The sequence below is a fragment of the Coccinella septempunctata genome, chromosome 1 (genome assembly GCF_907165205.1).
Source record: "Coccinella septempunctata chromosome 1, icCocSept1.1, whole genome shotgun sequence".
Lineage (NCBI taxonomy): Eukaryota > Metazoa > Arthropoda > Insecta > Coleoptera > Coccinellidae > Coccinella > Coccinella septempunctata.
This window is the reverse complement of record NC_058189.1, coordinates 3,723,748-3,749,634: the sequence shown is the minus strand read 5'-3', so window position 1 is coordinate 3,749,634 and position 25,887 is coordinate 3,723,748. Positions and strand designations below refer to the sequence as shown.

The following is a 25,887-nucleotide window of genomic DNA, read 5'->3' as shown; positions in this document are numbered from 1 at the left end:
AAACAGGTGGACAATTATTACAAATAGTGTTTCAAGTATAATATTTTCGCTATGAATTCATTGTAATTGATTCTGATTTCCCACAATACAAAATAAAATGGTATCCATTAATCATGATCTGTATATGTATGAGATGAATGAAAGTTATTTTTAACTGTATTAAATCAATACCTAATTTTCGGAACTACCTCCCTTATCCATTATATTGTATCTAATTATTGCCTGGAAATTGCATGGCATTTTTACGTATTCCGTTAATTACAACCGCATTTCTCTATGCATTTTTGAGCAAATTCCTCATTCATTTTCATATGAATATTGGGAAAATGTTATTTTTTTATTGAAATACCTCTAAACATATTGAATTCTGAATTCCACAAAGATAGCGAGGGATATTAATTTGGTAATTTTGACGCAAATTCCTTTCGTTCGGTTCACAGTCATAATTATCTAGAAATGTATGCTACGAAAAACAAGGGACACTCACCCGTAAGTCTCTAATCAAAAAATTGTTGAATCATTTTTAAGGGCAAGGATTTCGCATTCGAAAATATTTCTGATTGAATGCATTACAATAGTGCAAATAAATCTATGTTCTTGAATGGACCACAATGTTGATAAATTTCCGAGGATCTGATTCTGCTCATTCTGTCAAAATTCAAATTTTCTGGTAAACATGCAAAATTCAATACCTACACCAAAAAAATTGCAAAAACCTTATTTTTCAATATACTCCAGTGAAATATTTGCATATCTATTACCTTTTATGATTTAAGCCCTGTGATGAACGGATAAATCTGAAGATAATTCAAAGTTTTCGATTCAAAACTGGTTCAATTCTATTGAGAAGGCTTAAACGTCTCTAATTCTTAAAGCATTCTGTGTTTTTTATTTAAAGATCTCGAAAAATGTTCAAAGCGAAATCCTTTTAGCCTCTTTCCTACATTTTCATCTTTCAGAATCATTATAAGTTATGCCTATTTGCTTTTGTGTCTGAGTAAAGGCAATAATTATAATTATTGTGATCCCAAAGTTATAATTTATTGAAATTCCTCAGTGAATTTAAATTTTTCCCTTTGGAGAATTAGTTTCTAGCAATCAGAAATTTCCGAAAGGATCACTGACCATTGAAAATTTCAATTTATTCGATCGAGATACCATAAGACATAATTAATTTTTTTTTCACTAAACTGCTCCGACTTTTGCCTCTTAAATTTTAAGCTACTTTCTGGAAGAAAGTTGGAAATCCTTCTTTTCATAGGGTGGTAAAGTATGTCGAAGGTATAAAACGAGCTGACACCCCATTTCTTAGGACTATTACTCTTGAGTATCCCCCTCATTAGCTGAGATCGAAATACCGCCTTCGAGTCATTTTTAATAAACCCCAAATTTTCACCATTAATTATTTCCTAATTAGTTTTCGAAAGTCGAGCAACTCTTCGTAAAACAAGAGATTCCCTCAGCCGTTGCAGCGGCAGTTACGCAATTAGATATGGGTAATTTTCTGCAAACTTTTACCCATCTTAAATTGTTTATCAAACTGAATATAATAATAATAATAATGGATCGCTGAAACTGCCTCCGAACTTTTCCATGGAAGACTATCATCCGATACCTCGCTATTAATTAATTATTCGAAACCAAACTTGATCGTTCCGAGGCAAATGTTGGCGTTTAAGGATTAGAAAAGGCATAGAAGTCGGAGGAGGCCACGTAGAACATTTAATTAAAGTTTATTCTTTTTATGTTACATTGTTTTTAATTATGCTTTATAGTCGAAATAAATAAATAAATGAATCGTTACTTCAAATCCCCTTCCGATGCTCTGAACTGTTCAATTGTGTTTTTCTCAAAAACGGATGAGAAAATATACAGTGAAATTATTAGCAAAAAACGAAAAAAAAAATCAACTTTTACGCCCTCTATCTTCTTCTATATTTGGTCCTATCGCCATATTTTGGTCCAAACAATCTGCCCTTAGCCTATGTCCCAATAGTTATGAATCACCCTGTATATTATGAATCAGTTAAAAATATGGGACTGGAGATATAGAAATAATATAGAGTTTATATTTGAAAAAATGGAAGTAAACACTATATAACAATTTTTTCGACTACGCCACTGCATTCTACATGAAAAAGTGACTGTAAAATGTAACATTTGTTTTTCGATGTCACTGATACTTTACGAAATAGAGGCACCAGTACGAAGAGCCGAAAAATGAGTTTTCATTTACAACCTGAAAATAAAATAAGATGCGGTTTTGACCATTAACAATCTTCGGAAAATTACTGGTCGGAAATTCATTTTCCCTAGCTCTTACGGTTAGAGAGCTGCCATTAAATCCCATCGAATTCTGCCCACCCTGTACAAAAAAACAAAACACCTCTATCATTTCAAGATTCATGGCTCTCACGTATAAGAATTATGCACTTCAGTTGAAATTGTTACTAAGAATTTTTCCCAACACCTCAGATTGTTTGGATTTTTGTAATCTGACTCAATGAAAAAAATGCTTTTCGCATGTTTGGGGAAATCTACTAGTAATATTGTTTAAAAGTGTCTTTCCAAAGATAATATATAGGTTTATGCATCATTGTTTAAATATTTTGTTTTCGAAAAGATTCAGTAGTACGTTCAATTACAGAACAACAAACTCCAAAATTCCATATACTTGACCACGAAATTTTTTGAATGCACGTTATCAGAGGAAAACTGTCTCGTTCGTTTTAAGTCTTCTTTATCTTCTAAAATGGTCGCCATTTTTTTGGGAAAGGAAAAAATATGAAATGAAAAAGTGCGAGAAAAAAAAAACTAATGACCATAGAGTAAAGCCAAACGCTTTTCTCATTTCCATTCTCTTATATACTAGTAACCAATCGAAATTTCAATACACTGAAATTTTTACTTGCAATTTAAGGCCAATTTCACCGGATAAACTCCGCTCAACTTCAACTGAAATTCAAACAAACTGTCTCTAACATTGACATCTCCTCTGTCTATAAAGTAAAGTAAGAGGATCAAAAAACCAAAAAACACAGAGACACTCCATTGTAACCGTAGCTAAGAAGCGTCATCGACATAACTCTGTGAGTTTTTTCCTTTACGTCAATTACGTCTAATCTCGATTTATATCCTTGGTGAAATTGGACCTTGGGGATTTGAAGAGGATTCATTCATTCATGGTGAATGACGAGATAACGAGAAAAAACTATTCGAGCTATTAATATTACATTCTTTTCTACATTCCATAGAAAAATGAAGGGAAAAACATAAAAGACGTAGAAGATTTCGCATGAGTTATTTCAACAATCCCATATTCTAATTTTCCACCGGTCGATTCAAAATCTGCAGATGATTATGTTCATTTGTGGCTCGGGCAGAATGAACTATAGGAGAACTTCTTAACGAGTACGGGATTAACGAGTAACACCCAAGTTTTATGGCATCAGATTATGCCGAGTTCCATACTGTATCTCGCTGTAATTTTCTACGAAATATAATCACTCCCTACGTCGCGCCTTGAAAGCAATTAGTATTATCCTTGAATATCGGATTAAGCCAGAGGAGCGAAGTTTTGTTGATTGTAAGCCCTGTATCAACAAATCCGTGTAAGCAATTATTTTAATTGATTGATTGTCGAGTACTGCATGAGTGAATCGGATCATTAGTGATTCCCATTACAGAAGTTGCTACAAGTATATTCGTGGGGGATTAAAAGTTTGGTTCAATTTCATGGCGGTATTACAATTCTGTATGCGCGTGGAAATGATGATATTTTGAAGTAGGATACTTGTGTTGCCTGAAGTACTCCTAGTGAAAGGAATAATATCTTTAACCTTATTTCTCACCAATGTCATAGTCCCATCAAAAATGAAACTATAAAATGAGCAATTAAAGCTACATGTAATCCGATAAAAAAGGAAACTAGAAAGATATATTCATTACTGGGGGTTGAAAATAATAACATGTATTTTAGCGGGAGGTCATTCTATGGAACATTTATACGATGAAATGGAATGATCAAAACTGCTTGTAAGTTTTTATTTATTCCGAGAAAAGTATCGGCTGTATCGAAATTTTGCAAGAGACTTTTTTACTCCAGGATTGAATGGGAAACCATAACAGAATTTCATTTTTCGAAATCTATCCCACGAAAACAATAATTGAAGGAAAATCATAAGGGGTTGTTATTTTAAACCCCAAATAATTCAGTTATGAGATCTAAAAAATTGTGTTAGTAATATCTACTTAGTGCTTCATATTATGTATAGATTTATGACTCAGTGTTTTTTAGAACCCGTAAAAGAAAATTAAAAACTGTCAACTCGTCATCGCCTTTCAAAGGCTGTATCTTTTGAAAGTGTGGTCGATTTCAAAAAAAATTTATAGGAACTAACCCTGCTTATTTTCATCGAGGAATCATCTCCCCAAGTCCTTCGTATTTGTTCACAGACACCCTGTATAATAGGCATAAACGTAAAGTGAAAGCCTGTTTATTTTTATTTCAAATTGCTAGAGATAATACTCTGACTGGAATCTCGGAAGCAGTCTCGAGACTAGATCTACAAATGAGAAGGCACTTGACACAAGTCATTACTAGTCTCCGATACTGCACGTGGCTCTTTGACACACTGTAGTATGATTCAAATCTCAAAGTGGTTTTTTAGGAAATTGATTTTTGTTGGAAAATGTTTTGCGAAATTCCATTAAAAGAAGTTAAAGTCAAGGTTAAAACCAAACTTTATTTTTCTCCCCTGATATCTAGCAACTTTTATTGGAATATTTTCTTACAGTATATATCCTGTATGTCCTCACTTTCTGATCAAACTAACATTGACTATAAAAGAACACAATCTGAATTTAAATCAACGTCATTTTTATTTTTGTCTATGAAAATCATCACCTTGAATAAAAGATTATATCTCAGGTCAGTTTCTTTTATATTTTCAACAAATCCTAGCAGCGCTCTGATGGTGGGTTAACCAACCAAACCAACTGTGCACAGTTGTACGCTTTCCATAGAAATCGTATATGTCCACGTATTCACGAAACTACTAAAAGTGGACCAACATGCATAGGTTAACCGATGCCGCACAACACGGAATGCAAATCCACTTGCATTAGTGAAAGGGTTAAACGTTCCTAGCCAAAACGTCCACCGAAATCAAATTCATGTCCGGTTTAGTAATGGAGCACCAAAGAAACCGTAGAGAATTTTTGATTTTTGCATTCCTAGCATCGAACATACACTGCGCAAAAAAATTAACGCACATTCTGAAAATCTCAATTTTAATGAAAGTTAACTCTACATTAACTTCATAACTTATTTTTTATGTTCTCTTGGGAAGGTTTTGAACGAAACAAGACACATTAAATGGAAGAAAAATTCAGGATTTTACCGAATCTTATCTGAAAGAAGAGAAATGAATAATTTTCCAAATACCGAAATGCTGATGAGTGATTTAATACTTGGTATTTCCACCCCTTGCGTTAATTACAGCTCGGCAACGACGGTTCATACTCAAAATGAGTGATCTTAAAATGTTCTGATCTAATCCTTCCCAGATTTCTCCGAGTTGGATTCCTAAGTCATTAAGAGTAGCTGGATGATTTTCTGAACTTCTCAGCCTTCTATTGAGGTTGTCTCAAACCTGCTCAATCGGATTGAGATTTGGCCATTCCATTCCAGAGACTTCAACCTCTTCAAGGTACTCCTGAACGATGCGCGTACGATGGGGTCTGGCATTATCGTCCATAAAAATGAAATTTTCACCAATGTATGGGGCAAATGGCACTACATGCTCTTCAAGAATGTTCCTTATATACTTATCAGCATTCATAGCTCCATTATCAACGACCACTAGGTCTGTGCGAGCAGCCAAAGATATTCCACCCCATACCATAATCGATCCTCCTCCGAAACCAGTAGTATTCAGGAAATTGCACTGAGCATATCTTTCATGTGGACGTCTGTAGACAAGGGAACGTCGATCACAATGGTAGAGGCAGAATCTAGACTCATCTGTGAAGAGAACTCTTTCCCAATCGGCCTCTTCCTAATGGATATGCTCTCTCGCAAAATCCAAACGCGCCCTTCGATGGGCTGAGGTAAGAGCTGGGCCTCTTGCCGCGACACGAGGCCTTAAATCATATTCTCTGAGGCGATTTCTTATTGTCTGAGTGCTAATTTGCACCTCATGAGTTTGCTCAAGCTGAATTTGAAGGAGGCGAGCGGTTGCAAACCGTTGTCTCAACGAAGAAACTCTCAAGTAACGTTCTTGAATGGCAGTTGTTACCCGTGGTCTACCCTGTCCTGGTCTTCGGACATTCATACCTGTCTCCCAGAATCGCTGCAACATTCTGGACACACTTGTATGGGAAACTCCAAACCTTTCTGCAATTCTTGTGTATGTCCACCCTTCTTCTCGCAAAACCACCGCTTGGGCACATTCCTCTTGGGTCAAATTGCGTGTTTCGCGTTGCATAGCGATCGAGTGTAGAAAATCAAACGAAAGAAAAACTATTGATCAGTAGAATTGATCGAGAACAACTGATTTTAGAATGGAGCCAATACATTCGAAATCTGATAATATCATCTTTATTTATTCCTGCTGGGAAAAAACATCTGTATTGAAGAAAATCGTTGAAAGTGGTTAGCATATGCATGCATAATTCTGATAAAAATAATTATCACTGAGAACACCTTCAGTTGTAGAATAAATTTGAGATTTCCATAATGTGCGTTAATTTTTTTGCGCAGTGTATATAGCTTATTCTCGCCTAAGTGTACTTTTGCAAAATTCTAGGTATACCAGATTTATTACTAGAGGGGTTGCTTTTTCAGAATATGTTTTGCGTTAAGATCGACGACGATACTCCTGGAAGATAAACGACTCGAAAGATGACATTCGAAAAATTTCCAAAAATTTGTAAAAACTTGTTCAAGATCGAACAGTTGCTTCGGGGTTGATGAAATTTCGAAATTTATTACTTAATTATTTCTGGCAGTTGACATCCGAAAAATTCTAAAAATTCGTCAAGACCGAACGATTGCACCAAGTTTGATGAAACTTCTAGATTTATTAAAAGAGAAGTTCAGAATATGTATTGCATTCAGATCTACGATGATTTTCCTAGGAGATACAAGTGTCGAAAGCCGCATGATCCTATTGGATACGAACATAGACTAAAGAGAAAATGATTGAAATGACACACATGAATAAAAAATCAGACTTTATAACACTTGCTTCACGACGAACCAGAAGGCGTTTCTATAAACTTTTTAAGTTAATCGAGAAATAAATGTTAGGATGATACAGAAAATGTGCATCTTTGTAAAACATCAATATTCTCAATCCATGAGGAGTTTAATTACGAGTAACTTTAATAATGTACAGCTTGTATATGAGTTACATATACTATGTGCTTCTATAAAGAAAGGGGAATCTTGTCTTCAATATCTTAACACTCACGCTCTCGATCGAAGACCAGAATAAATCTCTATCGTCTGGATGCTTGCAGACTTCGTCGCAAATTCCATCCCAAATTGCTCCCTCGGTACCATACATAACGTTGGACAATTTCGTTATAGGGTAGAAACACAGACAAGGAGGAGGAGCAGGGCGAGGGAAATATCAAGAATACCGTATTGTAGTTACGAATGATCCGAATTCCCAGTCGTTGGCGGAATACGGATTTATCCCGATCGACATGTACTACGTGTCGGTATTCACACGCAACCCATTCAATATTTCGAGTTTTGGTTCGATCGGGCGTGACGACGAAACCTCAAGTCGGGAGACACGATCGGACAAACATGTCCTGTGTAATTATTCGAGCGTAGTGTGATGGAGAAGATGAAGACCTGTTTTCACCCAAACATCAACAGAACAACGATGAAAAGGGATATACCATACCTGTTCTCCTCAGATCTTATGCCTTTGACGCACATCCACTGTGAAACATAATTCGAGTAGAAGGTTGAATTCTGATTCCCGTTCTTAAATAGAAAATAATAGAAGGTTACGTCTTATAGTTTCTTACTTGTAATAGGTTTACTCATCTGTTTAATTTCCACAGGCAGAGGAGAGCTGTGAGAATTTTGAACGGTTTGATTTATACGAGGATGCATTGATATCTAGTTAGCCTAGACCAGTTCCATACATGAAAAAATATTCCGTTACCATAGCAAGGAACAATAACTCATTAGAAGTGTTAGTGTGGAGCTTGAGGTAAAAAAAGTAAACCAGAGTTACGCAATAAATTAAAAGTAAGATGTCCACCGAAATTGTGAAAGTCGAAAAATTGGACTATCCAGCCATCATCAAGTACCTGTATATAAAAGGGTTAAGGGGTAAGCAGATTTACGAAGATATGCTCAATACCCTTCGTGATCAATGTACTTCGTATGCGACCGTGAAAAATTGAACTGCAAGCTTCAAAAGAGGTAAATTTTCCATTGAAGATGATGACAGATTGGGAAGGCCAGTTTCTGTGTCAGTCCCCGAAAATATGGATGCAGTTCAAGACATGATTTTATCAGACCGTCGAATTTGGCTAAAACGGGTATCTGAATCACTAAATATTTCATACGAACGCGTTCATCATATAGTTCACGTCAATTTGGACATGAGAAAAATTGCTGCAAAATGGATCCCCAAATGTTTGAATGTTGACCAAAAGCGTGCAGGGGTAGAAGCATCGCGTTCGATCTGTGCTCGATTTGAAAACGATGTAGACTTCTCAAACCGAATTGTTACTATGTGGATGAGACTTGGGTTCATTTCTACGATCCAGAAACAAAGCAACAATCGATGGAATGGTGATACTCTGGTTCATCAAGACCTAAGATGTTTCGTGTCCAATAATCTGCTGGAAAAATTCTTGATTCAGTTTTTTGGTATTGTCATGGAGTAATCATGATTGATTTTTTTGGATAAGGGTAGAACAATAACCGGAGATTACTATTCGACATTACTGACCACTCTACGGGAAAAAATTAAAGAGAAAAGACGCGGAAAGCTATCCAAAGTTGTTTTGTTTTTGCAGGACAACGCCTCTGCACACAAATCTTATGTTGCCATGCAAAAAACTCGTGATTTAGGGTTTGAACTACTAAAACACCCCCCTTATTCACCAGATTTGACTCCATTCTACTATCATCTCTTTCCTCAACTGAAAAAAAATTTAAAAGATCGCAAACTTTCTTCCAACGATGAGGTAATAAAAGCTGTGGAGGTCTGATTTGCAGAGCAAGAAGAAACATTTTTATTAAAGGTCTAGAGACGTTGCAGGTTCGCTGTAATAAATGTATCCAATTAATAGGAGAATATGTTGAGTAATAAAATAGTTTGACATTGAAATTTTGTTTGGTTTTATAGTAGGCTAAGAATTTTTCAATATATCCACGTACAATAGATTGTTGGGAGGCGTTTAAACGCCTGAATGTATCGACATTTCCATTTGTCCATTCATCAACAAAACTGAAACACTCATCATCGCTAAAGAACTCATAAATTGCAATTTGAACACAATCGTGTAGAACAAGATATGGAGTTTCAATACCTGGAAGTGCAACTTACGCATTTCCATAGGACATTCGAAGAAAAAGACCAAGCACATAAAGCCAACTGAATATCTGAAAGCAATACTATGGAGATTGAGAAAAAACACTAATATGACCAATATGACTATTATGATAAACTCTAGAATTATTAAAATCTGAGGTGCTTGTGGAAATTTGGTAATAACCTATTAACGAAGCAGAATTCTGGTCGGAACTAAGAATAAATCGGATTGAATATCTTTGATCAAAGATATTCTGTTTGCTTCTATGTTCTTGGTTTATTCGAACAAATTATGGAAATAATTGTTACAATTTTAATGCTGATCTATAAGTACTGAATACGAGTATTTCTTCAGTTCAAATATTTTTAGAGTTCAAAAACTTTTAGTTCATGTTCATATAATATATATATTATTTCTATAATGCAACTACAAAAATGAAACATTTAGATTTTCTACAAATTAAGCTGCGTCTGAACTTCCAAGGCCTGCTTCCATGTCAATAATTCTTGAAGCGAGTATAATATTTAATAGCGTTCATTTTATCGTTTTTTTTTTTAATTTAATACGAATCATGTAATCTGATTCGATGAAGACTAAAGACAGAGCAAATTGGCACACTCTTCGCAACAGTCAAAATATTATTTCACTATTAGTTTTATCGTATTCGAAATTCCAAATAAAAAAAATTTTTGATCGTGCAGTGTCAGTCAACTTGGACCTTACTCATTATTATATTCGTTACACATATCTATTGATATGCCAGTTTATTATTTCGATATGGTATTGAAATGGAGCACCCTGTATTTTGTTACTGTCGCCCGATGCATCATTAGCAATGCTTGCTGTGCCGCGCGCGGCGATAATCTCGATGCCAACGTAGATCCAACAGAATGGCCCTTATAAATAAAAGTAACGACGTCGTAGACAACGCCTTCTAGACTTGGTTTAATCGAAAGGACGATCTTATTACCGACATTGGGGGAGGGGAAAGGGAAAATCTGGGGGATAACAGATAACATATTAGGGATGGTTGAGGGAGATCGATCCTTGATGGCGGAAGTAGTCTGATGAATTAATAATTGTGTTTCACAATAGAGGAATAATTTTCTTAGAGCTGTTTTCCTTGAATCCATTGGTGAAATTTTTCATAGTATAGTATAGCATAGTTACTGCCAATCCTCAGGGATCAAATCAATTATTACAACACTCTAAAAACAACGACCATCTTCTCTGTCACAGTTGGCTCTTTCAACAGAATCAATATACAGGGTGGCCATTTGAAAACGAAACAGACGAGATTTCAGACGAAATAAATTTTTTCAATAGAAATGCTCGGACAGGTCGATTTCTGTTTCGAGGGGGACAACTTGAGATGTAGGTTACGGGCGCATAGCGCTTCAACCCTTGCTACTACAACCCTCAATCCCAATTTTTGAATAGGGAAGATGGGGTGAGTGATACCTCATTTGAAAGGTATTTTTATACTGATTTCAGCATAGTAATTGTTTTTTCATTTTATGCATTAGTTCTCGAAATATTCTTAACTAAGTATTTGAAAATGAAGTGGTGTTTTCATGGCACTTGTAGTGGTTTTTTGTGAAAAATCGACATTTTGAGCTTCAAAACAACCATGACTGTGGCTTCCTTCCTCCAATCCACTGACACAGAAATCTTTAATCAAGATGTCGAACAAACAAAGCGTATTGCGAAGGAGCTCAATCTTGCTGAAACTCAATCTAAATTATCTTCGATATAATTTGCAATATTTTCAATAACATACGGTAACACTTGATCGATAGAACTCTCCAAAAAGTCCAAATACGTACATATCTCTAATCAGATTACCAGGTAAGAAAATCAAATCATTAATGATACCACAGATTCAATAATCAACAAAATGAAAACATTATTGAAGCCAACTGAGAAAACACTTCATAATTAAGTCGGAAATCGTTTCACGAATTGGGACTGGAATATTTCTGTGGCATCATTAATGATTTGATTTTCTTACCTGGTAATCTGATTAGAGATATGTACGTATTTGGACTTTTTGGAGATTTCTATCGATCAAGTGTTACCGCATGTTATTGGAAATACTGCAAATTATATCGAAGATAATTTAGATTGAGTTTCAGTAAAATTGAGCTCCTTCGCAATACGCTTTGTTTGTTCGAAATCTTGATTAAAGATTTCTATGTCAGTGGATTGGAGGAAGGAAGCCACAGTCATGGTTGTTTTGAAGCTCAAAATGTCGATTTTTCACAAAAAAACACTACAAGTGCCATGAAAACACCACTTCATTTTCAAATACTTAGTTAAGAATATTTCGAGAACTAATGCATAAAATGAAAAAACAATTACTATGCAGAAATCAGTATAAAAATACCTTTCAAATGAGGTATCACTCACCCCATCTTCCCTATTCAAAAATTGGGGTTGAGGGTTGTAGTAGCAAGGGTTGAAGCGCTATGCGCCCGTAACTTACATCTCAAGTTGTCCCCCTCGAAACAGAAATCGACCTGTCCGAGCATTTCTATTGAAAAAATTTATTTCGTCTGTAATCTCGTCTGTTTCGTTTTCAAATGGCCACCCTGTATAAACCAGTCACATAATAGTTATTTATACAACAAGTGAGTTAAATGAATGTTTATTCATGAGAAGGAAGTTTAACTCACGAGCCCGAAGGGCGAGTAGGTTTATTTCTTGGAATGAATAAACATTTTTGACTCACGTATTGTATACAAAATTTTATTCCATTTTGATTAGGATTCGAATGATAACACTTTCCAGAGAATTATCTAATTTGTGAAATGACATGAAAGGTATCGCTTCGATTGATTTTGTTGCTAGGGCATTATTCAATCCATAGCGACAAGATCAAGATAACGTTTATCTAGTCAACTTCATGTTATTTTATTTCACTTGTGAGTTAAACATTTTTTATTTCACTGAATAGATAAACTTCAACTTACCCTTGTTTCTATGGGTTGAGTTATGTCGTGTATAAACGTCAAAATGGAATAAAAATATTTAGATATCAGGATCTATTTCTAATTCTATCCTTGAGAAAGAATAACTGCTATCTGTAATTGCTCCATTGGCACGATTACTATTACATTAGCTTCGAGCACTCCATTTGACATTATAATGAAATTTGCAGACACTATGCGGGCACAATGGCACAAAGCCGTGGAGAGTAATTCTGTTAAGGCAGTTTTAATTATTTTATTCCAATATTCACGTGTACTAAAATTGTAAAGGTTATTGAATGAGCTATTATAAACAAATCATCTTAATGATATTTATTCTGAACACGCGGAACGAATCAATATTTTATACAAACAATGGAGAAACTGTCGTTAAAATCTGTATTTTCAGTTGGAAATTCAACATTATCAAATATGTTGGTAGGCTTGATTGCTATACTCCAATTCAGGTCGGATCATTTTAAACTACAAGTTTTGTAATTAAGTTATTTCGGATCTGTTGAACTTAAATATTTGATTGGGCATTTGCGTATTTGCTTTCCATGCACCATCATCCTGATAGTTGATACAATCATATGGTCAAAGTGAGTTTGCCTTCAATTAATAGTGTGCCGTTTATATTTTATCGGCCATTTGAACTTTTTGAGGCAGGTTTGCGCTGGATAATTGGAAAAGCAACATTATTTCGTTTACATAAACCCTCTCAAAAAAAATTGGATCGTTAATTTTCACGTGAAATAGAAAACGATAAATTGATGTGTACTTTTATAATTGCTTTGAAGTGAATTAACTGACTGAATACTTATTTCATCGATAATTTTGGGGAAAAATTTTAATCATTAATCATATACTTTGTATATAAACTAAGCAGCAAATTGGGACACTTAAAACTTGCCCAAGTTTCACAAATTCTGATGATGATGTGGGATTCACACCGCTAGATGCAAAGCTTTATCATTCGCCTATATATGCCACTGGCTCAGAGTAACTTTTTAATATCTGCATTTTATACAGGGTGTGAATCTAAGGCAGTCAAAAATTTTCGTACTTTGACGAAGAATTTGGGAATGGTAGAGGTCTTTACGAAGTTATTTTGATGCTGTTTGTTTCATCGATTTCCAGCACCGTTATAAATTTTTTTCAAGAATATATATCGCGCTATTTTATGTAGTTATAATACTATTTGTGATCTATAGCTCATGAGCTCTCACAAATTTAAATGTTGAAGGTTTGCAGAAACTCTCGATTTTGTTAACCAGAGCGTTTGAAAACCAAAGACCAAAGATCATACGTACGATATTCAAAAGTAAAATGCAAACAAAACAGAAAATTCTAGCTAATTCTACTCCATTCACTTTTATTTTAGCATTCGGTTGGCTATGGAATAATTTTTACTCATGAAATGTCATAACGCCGTTGCCACAACTATGTAAGTAAATATAAATTAATATTGCAGAAATGCCGAAAGTGATTGAAAAAGAGGAAAGACAGGGTTTCAGGTTTCATTGAAATAGTAGGTAAACCTGATATTTTAATATCTACAATATATCAGACGGTATCGAACATACTCAATGTAAGTTTCAAAATATATGATGTTTCATCTTAATCTAAACGACTTATATTTTAGCTGAATGTTGCACACTCTGAAAGTTTGTGAATGAAGAGGATGACGAAGAATTCTTCTATTGGGAGACCCAAAAAAGGGTTGCATTTGAGAATTTTATTTTAGGGTGAACGACTGCGAAAAGTAACTGCAGGATTTTCGATAAATGTCACCGTACAATAAGAAAATTAATTTTTCTATTTTTCATTTAACTTGTTCTATATATTATAAATGTCTTGAGGAATCGATAAATATATAATTATTATTTTTATATCGAAGTATTAAAAATAAATAGCCATAAATACGAGCCAAATGATAATGTTAATTGTTAATTCATGTCAAACTTTTGTTTGAAGGTTCAGTTCCCCTTGCTTTGAAACTTCCTTTTCATTGATGCAAGATGATTTTTGTTGAAAAATTCAACATGTTGTAATTAACCGTAAATTCTTTGGAGAGATATCCAGATTTTTAAATTCTACAACTGATGTAACGTATTCAACTTTTAGCCAAAGAAGATAACGAACATTAACTCTCCATCATCAAGCTATGGCATATTATGTGTAATAGCAAAAATAAATATATTTAAAAACTGATCACTTGCATTTTCCATGCAAATAACCAGATTTGGTATGCCTTCAATCAATTATGATCCTCACATATTTTCGACTTCATATTTTCCAAAGTAATTCGACATTTTGATAAAATACATAAATACTTAGACTTTTACGTATAACGGACAACATAGCGCTGATTTAAAACCCAAAAATGCTTTGACAACCCAGGCAGCAAGCGTACGTTATAATGACGTACCTTGAAAGTCATGTCAGACGTCATATAGACCTCAAAGTTGACGTCTAGATGACGGTCAAATGTCAGCGTCATTATGTCGTCAGTGTATGACGTTATTTTGACGTTTTATTATAGGGATAACGCCTAAAGCAGATGCTGACCATAATTTTGGTCTCGTTTGACCTCGTCAGAGCAACATAGCTTCTTGGGGCTGTTCCGTTATTCCTGAACAGTACTGTCAGTATTTCAGAGACGATGCCTATTGGCTCAGTCGTTCGAGTTCTATTGTTATTTGATGAAGTAACGTTTGGAATTGACGGACCCTTATTCAATACTGGCACGCCATACTGAGTACTATGCAGTAACGTCATGAAGACGTCTTTATAACGTCACCTTCAATGACGTTCTTAGGACTTTATTTTCGCGTCTATGACGTCTACCATCAGGAAATCACCAATTGAGTACGTCATTTAGACGAACGCTTGCTGCTTGGGAAGCGTCATAACGCCACATTTTCTTACTATACAGAGTGGAATGTGTCAAATTTCCATGGCCAACCGAGTGCTAAAATAAAAGTGACTGGAGTATAAATGATGTTCACTAACATGATTTATTTATCCACTGAACGTGTTTCGCTGTCAAAGTAGTCTCTTCTATTGGCGGAAGGTGATTTTTGTCCCGCACCAGTGGGAAAGTGATATTTTAGAAACTCAAATAGGTGGAGGAAAATGGAGAAAAGAAGGTCGTAAAAAAATTATGTTTTCAAATCATGCGTATAGTGTTAATCCCATACTCCAGTTGCAACCCGAACACCGCTCCGCGTTGTTTGGTCAACGCCAGTCGCGTGCGGAAAAGTATCACTTTCCGCACTTTTAAGGAAAATAACTATTTCAATGTTCTGGATTTTTCGAATATAAACAACCCAAACATTTTTGAAGCTATCATCTTTTCTGTCGCCCATCCTTCTCGATGGATGAACGAAAGTGCCACCATTCTTTTTTTTTGTGTGTAGCAGAGAGAAAATCTGCAAGTCAGACGAACCATCCTCTCCTGAGGGGGAACAAGTATGGGGATTTTCACTCTCCTGAGCTGGAGACCCACTAAAAACCCTCAACTGCTTCTTGAATATTGGTTCCGGGCATTTGCCTATAAACTATTCATCTCTTAGTCGGTTTTTTTCTCGCACACTATCGTGCTGGGATTTATGTGTTTATCCTCTATTGGATACACTTTATTGGATTTTTCAATAAGTTTATGTTCTTATTTTAATCTCTTCTTAATTGATGTCTTGGTCGCCTTCGGTAAATTCGCATTCTCCTTTTGTCTTCCTCTGAGTCGTAGTCCACTAGTCTCCTGAGTTCTTGATTCGGATGGTTTTTCGCTGTTTCGAATAATTTCTCTGCTTTTCTGTTCATGAATTCCGTTATGGTTTCCCATTTCAGGTCCCTATAAATCTGTCTATTCCTGACAAACCAAGGTGCATCTATTGCACATCGTAGCAGTTTGTTTTCAGTGGCCTGAATTCTTTTGATGTGGCTCTTTGCCGCGAAACCCCAGGCAACTGATCCATAAGTCAGTTGAGGCCTAGCAACGGCTTTGATTATCTTCAATTTTGTCTCTTTCGACATGTGGCTTCTTCTTCCTATTAGAGGGTAGAGTCTATTCATCGCTGCTTTCGTTTTGTCGATTGCTTGTTTGATATGACTTTTCCAAGTAAGTCCGTTGTCAAGCGTTATTCCTAAATATTTGGCTTCATTTTTCCAGTCGATTTCTTCGCCGTCAACTTCTAGATTCGTCGTGGGTCGCAGTCTTCTCTTGTGTAGTAATATTGCTTGGCTCTTTTGTCCATTGAGCTTGATTTTCCACTTTATACACCAGTCATTTGTTTCGTCAATCGTTAACTCCACCATTCTTGCGACAAATCTATCAAATTCCTCCATTAAGTCGAAGCAGCACCTGACAAATTCTTGGGTTATTGTTGTATCGAACGTGGGGTCGAGGGTGGATTCGCTAGAAAAAACTGGGACAATCGTCCACCGACCGTTGTCGGGAAGAAATCGCAGAAAGAGCGGCAACGTCAAACGTCAATGAAGGTAATCAGTCCTAACCTAATTCTTCACCCGCCTCGGGTAAAAAGGGAAAAAGGTACAATCGCAAGAGAGCGTCGTACGTCCTTTTCAGTACACGAAATGTAATTGAACGTAACAATGGTCCCAGAACGTTCCCTCTGGGGTCCTTCACTTCCGCGTCTCGCTAGGAAGATCGGGTCCCCAATTATACCACGGCGGCGGCGCTGCGTCCTCCGGTCCCTTCGAAGCTGAGTGAAAAAAATATGTTGCTCCCTATTTTTGACTCTTAATGCGAATCAGTCTCGACTTTATGACCAGTCTAATGGATTCCCTTTCTGGGTTAAATGTTCCAATCGGGGTTTATGGAGGCGATGTAATCAATAGATCGTCATCCTTTGACGGTCTGATGCTATCAGTTGGATCTTCAAATGGATGAAACACTCATTTACACTGTAACAAAAAGCTTCACGAACTTGCTATTCGAATTCTCATATTCCGTCTTTGACTCGTACAAATATTTTAACAGTATATTATTGGGGTCAAAAGAAACACTTTTTTCCCTTACCATTTATTCATAATCGGCTCGGTTTAAAAGAAACAGGCGGTTGAAAAACCAAAAAAAAAAGATATTTTCCTAACAAGTGTGGAAAGTGACACTTTCCCGCAAGAGACTGGAGTGCAGAAAACCTTAAAACACTCTACTTTTTTTTCCTAACAAATTGATAGGTAAAGCCCGTTTGCTCAGAGCATGGATAGTCACCAACCAGATCTGGCCGCCGCTGAATCCTTCTCGAGTCTCCATTATAACTGTGGTCCAAAGACCTCCACTGTGACCTTTCTAATGCTAGTTGTTCCCAGTTATGATTGGCATTAACTGATTTTAGGGATTGATGTAGTATATCCTTAAACCGCTTATACTGGCCTCCTGGTTTCCGAGCTCCCTCTGAGAATTCGCCATGCAGAGCTATTTCGGGGAGTCTTGTGTCTTGCATTCTCAGAATGTGGCCGCTCCATCTGAGTCGGGCCCTCGTTACTTGAGTCTCAATTGTTGTACAACTCGCGCGTTGCAAGACTTCGGCATTCGAAACTTTGTGGAACCATCTGATGTGTATTATTTGTCTTAGATGAAGTTGTTGCGTTTGTTCAAGCTGTTTAATATGTCGCCTGTAGGGCGTCCAGCTTTCGCTTCGGTGAAGAAACGTTGGAAGGACCACTGCTTTGTGAACAGCTGCCTTGGTCTTCAGATTGAGGTCGTGATTTTGAAACGCTCTGACCTTTAGCTTCCAGAATTCCTGTGATGCCGAATTGATACGGTTGTGTATTTCCGTGTCCAGGTTAGCCCTAGTATTTATGAAGCTTCCCGAGTATTTGAACTGCTCGACCTGTTCTAGAGTTTCATTCTCCAGGCTGATATGTGTGAAAGAATTCTTGGCTCGTGCAAACGGGCTTAAGTAAAAAAAATAGTGTTTCCATAAAAATCGATTTTTGGCCCTTTTTTTGCATTCCAACTTTGATAGTCTCATTTGATCTTCCTGTATATCGAAAAGTAATGTTCCCTACATAACGACGTAGAACATCTTTGAGATAACAAAAATCAAAAAACAGATCTAAGATTGTGCGTTGCGCTTTAATGAAATCCCCTATCTTCTACAAACCTCCATTTGTGATTTTTTTTTTCCAAAAAACTGTGAATAACTCGAAAACGGCTCAAGACGGCTCTAGGAGAGTGTAGATGAAATGAATGTGGAATTTAAAGCTACATCCGAAAATGTCATAATATACAGATAATAATGACAGAGTAAATCACATTGATATCTGTTGAGGAATGTGTGGACCTGGTAGAATCTGTTGTAGTAGAGGGAGTCCGAGAGACTAGCTGAGGTAGGAGTTTTGAACCACCTTAAATATTTCAATTCAAATTTCGCGCTACCGGTATCGTAAATGGCTTGCGACATACTCGGTAACAAGGCACAACTAGTGGCGGCTCCATTTTGGCCGCCATCAGAACAGTTCGGGAGTGAGAGGGTTGAAAGTGATTTTGTTGTTAGGAAGTAGGAAATTGAATAATTTTTGTTTGTTACACTGTCTGAAAAGTTTAATAAGTGCGTGGTTTTATTTAGTTTTATTGCTTCGATTGATTAATATTGTTTTACAAACGATGAGCCTTTTCAATGATAGTTGTGAAAGTTTCAAGAAAACATCTGTTAAATAGACTAAAAGGGTGTACGGGAGAATTGACCCATGGTATGGTCGGGAGACATAATCAGTTTGCTTCAAAAAAAGAATATTGAATAATAGATATAAATATAAAAAATATACAAAGGTTCAAAAAAGTAAGAAACATCTCGGAAATAAGTGAGTGTGACTCTGAAATAGAAAATATATATTTTATAGGCTCATACATCTGATGATGAAAATCTTGACATAGACAATCGTTGGTCATTGAAAATTGTTTTCTTTTAATGTTTTTCCTGATAATCAAACTAATGCTCAAGACCTCTGCCCCTGTTCAACTCTTCCATGGGTTAGGTAGACATAAGCCAATTTTCGGTTCCTAATAAAAGAATTGCTGTACTCAAAATGTTCATCTCACCATCACTCTACTATTATCTATTGTTACCTATTTAGGCATGATATCTTCACGCAAAAAAAAATGAGTTGCTACCATTTACAGATACAACTGAAGTGAAAAGGGGTTCAACTCTCCCGGACTACCCATATATTGGTTACTCTCAAACGATCATCATCTTTCTGCAACCAATATAATTCATCCTTTCTTAATTCACCCGCTAGTCAGAAAATCAATGCGACCTACAAATGACATAATGTATGGCTGCTTGGCATCTGAATACCTCTATGTTCGGTTGCGGAGGCCAATTATGCATTAATAATAAATATACCTTAAAAGGAGTCATTAACGGGTAATTTCGTGTACGTTAAACAGAGCTATTATAATGAAGTCGGCGGTAAAATACATTGATCGAATGAATTTTTATCGAAAACGGTGCCGTTCATCCTAAGGACTACATAATTATCTATTCAGAATACATTTTCACTCACTTTCCTCAACTAGTTTCGGAAAAAAAAACTGGAAATTCAGATCAACAGCCTGTACTTACTTTTGTAAAATCTTCCTCTACTTACTCTCTGAGCACCTCCCAAGAATCAGCTCGATAAAAATGGCCGCGTCATCAGCAAAGATGGAATTCAAATAAACTATAAATAATGGTGGACCTAAGATCGTTCCTTGCGGTACACCACAAGGAACAGGAGCCGTGGTGCTAAATTGATGCCAAATTTGAACACGGTGACTTCTTATAGATAAATAACTCTTAAACTAGTGCCAAGCTCGGTTTTTAAATCCATGTTCCTCCGATAGTTGTCCATGGTCCACGGTATCAAAAGCTTTCGTTAAATCAACGAATAAACATAGCCATGGCTTAGCAGAGTCAAGGGGAGCTATGAATGTTTTGCTGTTAAGTGTGCCACAGCATCCTTTGCTGACTTTTCTTTCCGGAAACCGAATTGACACTCATTCAGCTTTACAATTTTCCAGAAATTCAATTGCCTTTTTATGCATTTCTTTCTCAAATATTTTTGATAAATTGGACGTGAGTGAAAATTGGTTTATAGTTACTCAACTACCTCCGATCTCTAGACTTGTAGACCGGCTTAATCAAACTTCCTTTCAGAACATTGGAAAAAACACCACACCCCATCGACAAATTGACCACATGGCAAAGAGGAATCGAAATATTTGCAACGATAGTTTTGAGTGTATTTGTCGTTATACCATCTAATCCTGGTGTTTCATCTGATTTTAATGATCTAACAACGTCCAACATTTCCGTTTCGTTTGTTCGTTCCAAATTTAGATATAAGGAAGACTCATCTCAAAGCATCACTGGTTGAGGTTCGTAATATGAAAACTAATAAACAATTAAAATAACATACAATAACAAAAATAGATTTCGGTAGTTGTAGATCAAGTATCACCAATTATGCCCACCCTGTACATTGGATAATCTGCATCTGAGCGTGGTTAGTATACTGAATTCGTCCTCTTCACAAACAAATCTTGTGTGTTCAATCAGTTGAAGCAGACCATCTACTAGCATTAACTGCTAGCAGTTACCAAGTTTTGGGCCTATTCGGTAATTCAGATAGAACTGAGATGAGATGGTATATGCCACGGGCGTAGCCAGAGGGGGGGGGTTTTGGGGTTCAAACCCCCCCCCGAAATAATATAGGTACATAATATTAGTTTCAAAGAGTCTCACTTTATATGTCAAAATCAGAAAAATTTCATTTCAAACCCCCCCGAAACTCAATCCTGGCTACGCCCATGGTATATGCATCGAATATATTATGTCCTGTACATTTTTTATTCGACGCCTACCATATCTGCCCTGTGGATGAATTCCTGAAGATAAACGTTGTTTGTTTAGTTTTTTATCCTTTGTTTTTTTTTGTTTTTTTTTTCGTTGCGTGCTTTTCCTATTTTTGTTGTTAGGATTTTATAACAATTTATATTAATGAATAAATGAATATTTCATCTTGTTCTGCCCAAGCAGAGAAATATCTCCCAATTCCTTCTCCCACAAAAAAACCGATCGTATATTATACGTTTTTAAAGAGGAGCATCGCAAACGATGACTAAGAAGCGCGAGCAAAATTGACCGACATGAACTAGAGGAAAATGTAACCGGTCTGGCGTGATACACGGACCCGGGGGTTGGAATTTATGGTTCAATTTATGCGGGAATCAGGAGCTGTCGAAAGGGAACGGAATCATCCCATTTATTGTGAAAAATAGCAATGTATCTTCGGGATGTCAGGAGCGGAGGCATGTCGTCCTTGATCCCTAAAAAACAATTTTGTAGCTGTCGTGACGGGGGACATCATTAGGATTCTTCTTGAAGGAAAAAAAGGTTTGATGTTGCGGGTTTTCTGCATTCGAGAATGATCGACCTGTCACTTATCTCGAGGAGAATTAGGCCTATGCCGTTCAAGTAACGAAGAGCGTATAATTCTGAACGAACATTCTTGACGATGGCTTTATAGAATGAATTATGTACGACTTATTGTATTTTTTCAACATTCTGGATTGTTCCACCCTAAGATTCACCAGTCTTCTTCATTTTCAACTAAAGTAGGTTCAAAATCATTCGATAAGACTTTTGACAAATAACTATTAATAATTTTTTCAAACTCTACAATTTGAGGACTAAATATGAGCCAGAAGTATACAGGTTTAGTCTTTGTATCGTTAAAATATTTTAACAGTAGATTCTTGAGGTTAAAAGAAACACTTTATTGCTATACCATTTTTTTCTGAATCGGTTCTATCAAGTTTTATCGAATGAAATGAATTTCGGAATGTAGTTTTTAATTTTTTTATGAATCTTTAATGAACAAAAGATTTCACCCACGTCTTCCAGTTTTCTAATTATAACCATTACTTACCATAAAAATACCAAAAATTCAAAGAACCTAACTTTTGAAACTAACGTTCATTAAAATAAAAGTATTGTTCATTTTTTTCCGTATAATGCGCCGTTTTCGAGTAATTTGATGTTCAAAAGTTAAAGTATCTATGATATTTGAAAAATTCGGTACTTTGGCTGAATACAACTCTGTTTGAAAGATCCACAGATGTGTAATACCACAGCTTTAGCTAGTTATTCTGAAGGTAATTTTGTTTATCCAGGGGTTGCACAGCTCATTATGAAAACTTAAAATGACTATATTATTATCAAGTTTTCCTTTTGACCTCAAGAATCTACTTTAAAAATATTTGTACGAGTCAAAGACTCGCGCTGTATAAGCAGCGCAGTATATTCCTGTATATCTTCCTCCGGTATTCGTCTGCTCTCCATTGCCTCTTCATAAAATGTGGTGATATGGAGATAATTTCTATAGCAAATCACAAATATCTACACGGAATAGTTATTGAAAAATAATACATATCCAAGTTTCTTAGAGATTGGGAGTGAAAACCCCAAAAAGTTTATTAAGAAATGCAGAATCCTCCCAGAATAAATTTCAATCGATATCTAAAACAGCTCATTTGTTGCTGCAGGCAAGGGTATTATTTTCTGTTTGGATTTCTAACCGCCAAAATGGATATTGCCGAAATTTAAAATTTTCATTTCTTTCTTTCAACCTGAATAGAATCGTAATTTTACTTTTTCAATCGGAAGTAATAATAATAACATTAATGGCCGAATTTAAAGTCCTTTTAGGCTAAACGCTTCCTAAAGTGTCATTTTCAGTCGGGTTAAACTAAGCTTTGAAATTAAAGAAACTGGTCGTGAGTATCAAATTTACTACCAGTTATAAAAGTTGGGGAGCCCAAGAGGGAAATTCAGGATTTTCTCGAGCGTGTCAGATTGATATAAAGGGAGATACCTTTGACCCTGATGTAGAGTACCTCTACCAAAAATGAGACCTATTTATAGGGGAAATTGTCTAGGACACCCTGTCAGAATAGTAAAAAAAAAAAATTGTACATACTCGAGCGTGTCAGATTAAGATATATCTGGGTAATTATAGGTTGCAAAGTATATATTCTTTAGAGAATATATCAGTTTTAGATGCGACAATTTGAGCTTGACGAAAATGTGTGAGAGAGCACCAAACTTGCAAAAATGGTTCAAGAATAACGAAAAAAATATAATCTGACAGTTTCAAACAATAAAAATTGGCCATAAAGGTCACAAAAATCAGTTTTTTTGAATTATCTCCGCTCCTGGGATTCAAATTGTTTTCACATTCATTATAAAAGTTGTAGAGCATAACATTTTCCACAAATTTCGTCCGAAGCAATTTTTTCTACGTTTTAACATTTTTGAGATACATGACGATGAATGTGCATTAGACTGGGTTTCTACATTGACCTTGGCCTTTCGCATGTGTGGCTAAGCTCCTCGCCCTTATCGCCCTGTAACTCGAAAACTGTTAAAAGTATGTAAAATTGCTCCAGTCGAGAGTTGTTTTAGAATTTTATTACCTTCAACTTTCATAATGAATACAGAAACGATTAGAGGTACAGGAAGGTACCTGTGAATGTACATCAGACCGGGCTTCTACATTGACCTTGGCCTTTCGCATGTGTGGCTAAGCTCCTGGCCCTTATCGCCCTCTAACTCGAAAGCGGTTAAGAGTAAGTCTATAAAATTACTTTAGACAAAAATTGCATAGAATTCTATTATCTACAACTTTCATAATGAATAAACGATTAGAGGTACAGGAAGGGAGATATTTCAAAAAACTTCCTTGTTATCATCTTCAAACTGTAAAATTAAGAAACCCCCCCCCTGATTAGAGTCAGATTAATGGATCAACACGTTTGCAACACCGAGATTAACCATCTGTATGAAAATCTGACACGCTCGAATATGTACAAGTAACGATTTTTTTTGCATTTTCAAAATCAATTGACATATGCTCTAAAAATTTGACACGCTCAAAAAAAAATTACCATTTTCAACTCTTCTGTACGGCCAGCCCCACCACGCAAACATTCAGATCAACATGACTGTATTTATGAGAGACACGTAGGGTATATACAGTATCTTAATCTGACACGCTCGGGTATATACACCTAACGATGTCTTTTTACATATTTAAAAACCTGCAGACGCTTTCCCCACCGCTGAAAGTGCATAGGTACATCATAGAACCTTTTTCTTCTTTCTACCATCTAATCTTCAAAATCTCTCCACGATGCTCGAGTAAATCCTGATTTGGCATCGTCGGCTCCACAAGTATAAAGGAAATGATTCTCAGATAAGAAACTTGTGGAGAATTTTGTATTTTTAAAGTTAGGTCATACTTAAGAAAGCACAATGCGATCAGAACAATGTAAAAGAATTAGATCAACCGCTGCGACTCGACGGGCGCCAGTTGAGCCAATCTCCAGATTAGACTGTATTGTACACGTTCTATGGAATCCTATTCATTATAAATTCATACTTGTCTTTTGTGCCTGAAACATTAACCGCAGTTACCGATTGTAACCGGAGTTCTCGAACTGCCTCACGACGAGGTGTTGAGACACTGCCATTTCGCATGGAAATTCGACGTCTAGGCTCTTCATTAGGCTGGCTTATCCGGCAAATTCGCCCGCTTCAGCAAGTGTGATTACGACTTAAAGACGTCTTGCATCATGGGGATGGATACGAACAACCAGCACGTACGTTAATATTACCCTTGAAACGCCTTAATAACCCCCTTCACGGATGAAAATTGAATGTTTACATCTTCGGCGAGATTACCATTTCAGTTCGTTTTGCTGATTAATCGAGCGACTTGGCGCATTGAAACGTCGGTTAATGTCATGTTCTGAAGAAGAAATCAGACCGGAGGTTGAAAACGTCACGATTGCATCAAGGAATTTGCGCGTGTTGCGCTGAATTTTCGCCTAATAAATTAATCTTTCATTCGGGGATTCTATGAGGGAGAACATTTATTTTGCTTGTAAGAACTGACGGTGCTCGACACCAATAGAGAAGCCAGCTCGACGAATTTTCAACCAGTGGGGTTTCATTATTTATGAACCATTTTTTGTGTCTTACGACTCGACACAATAGCATATCGTCGTTAAAACCCGAAAAATGTGTAACTCCATTTTAGCTGATTTTACAGGAGAGGCAAAAAACTTTTTACTATTACCCGTACTCCCTTAATATTTACCTTTGTTTTCACAGCAAAGCAGCACTATTTTTCTACTACTTCTTATGTTATCCACTGATGCGATGTGGATATATGCACTGACGCCGTGCTAGTGTAAGGGAGGTACACGTATTTCTTTTAAACAATTTCAATCACGGAGATACACATTTTTCTATTTTGCGCGGGAAAAATA

At 36.2% G+C, this 25,887-nt stretch overlaps 1 protein-coding gene across 9 annotated transcripts in view; it reads left to right on the top strand.

Moving 5' to 3' along the window:
• The window catches only part of LOC123322654 (hemicentin-1), a 637,965-nt gene that overhangs the window by 500,172 nt on the left and 111,906 nt on the right, over positions 1-25,887 (top strand). The gene's annotated exons all lie outside the window — the stretch shown is intronic.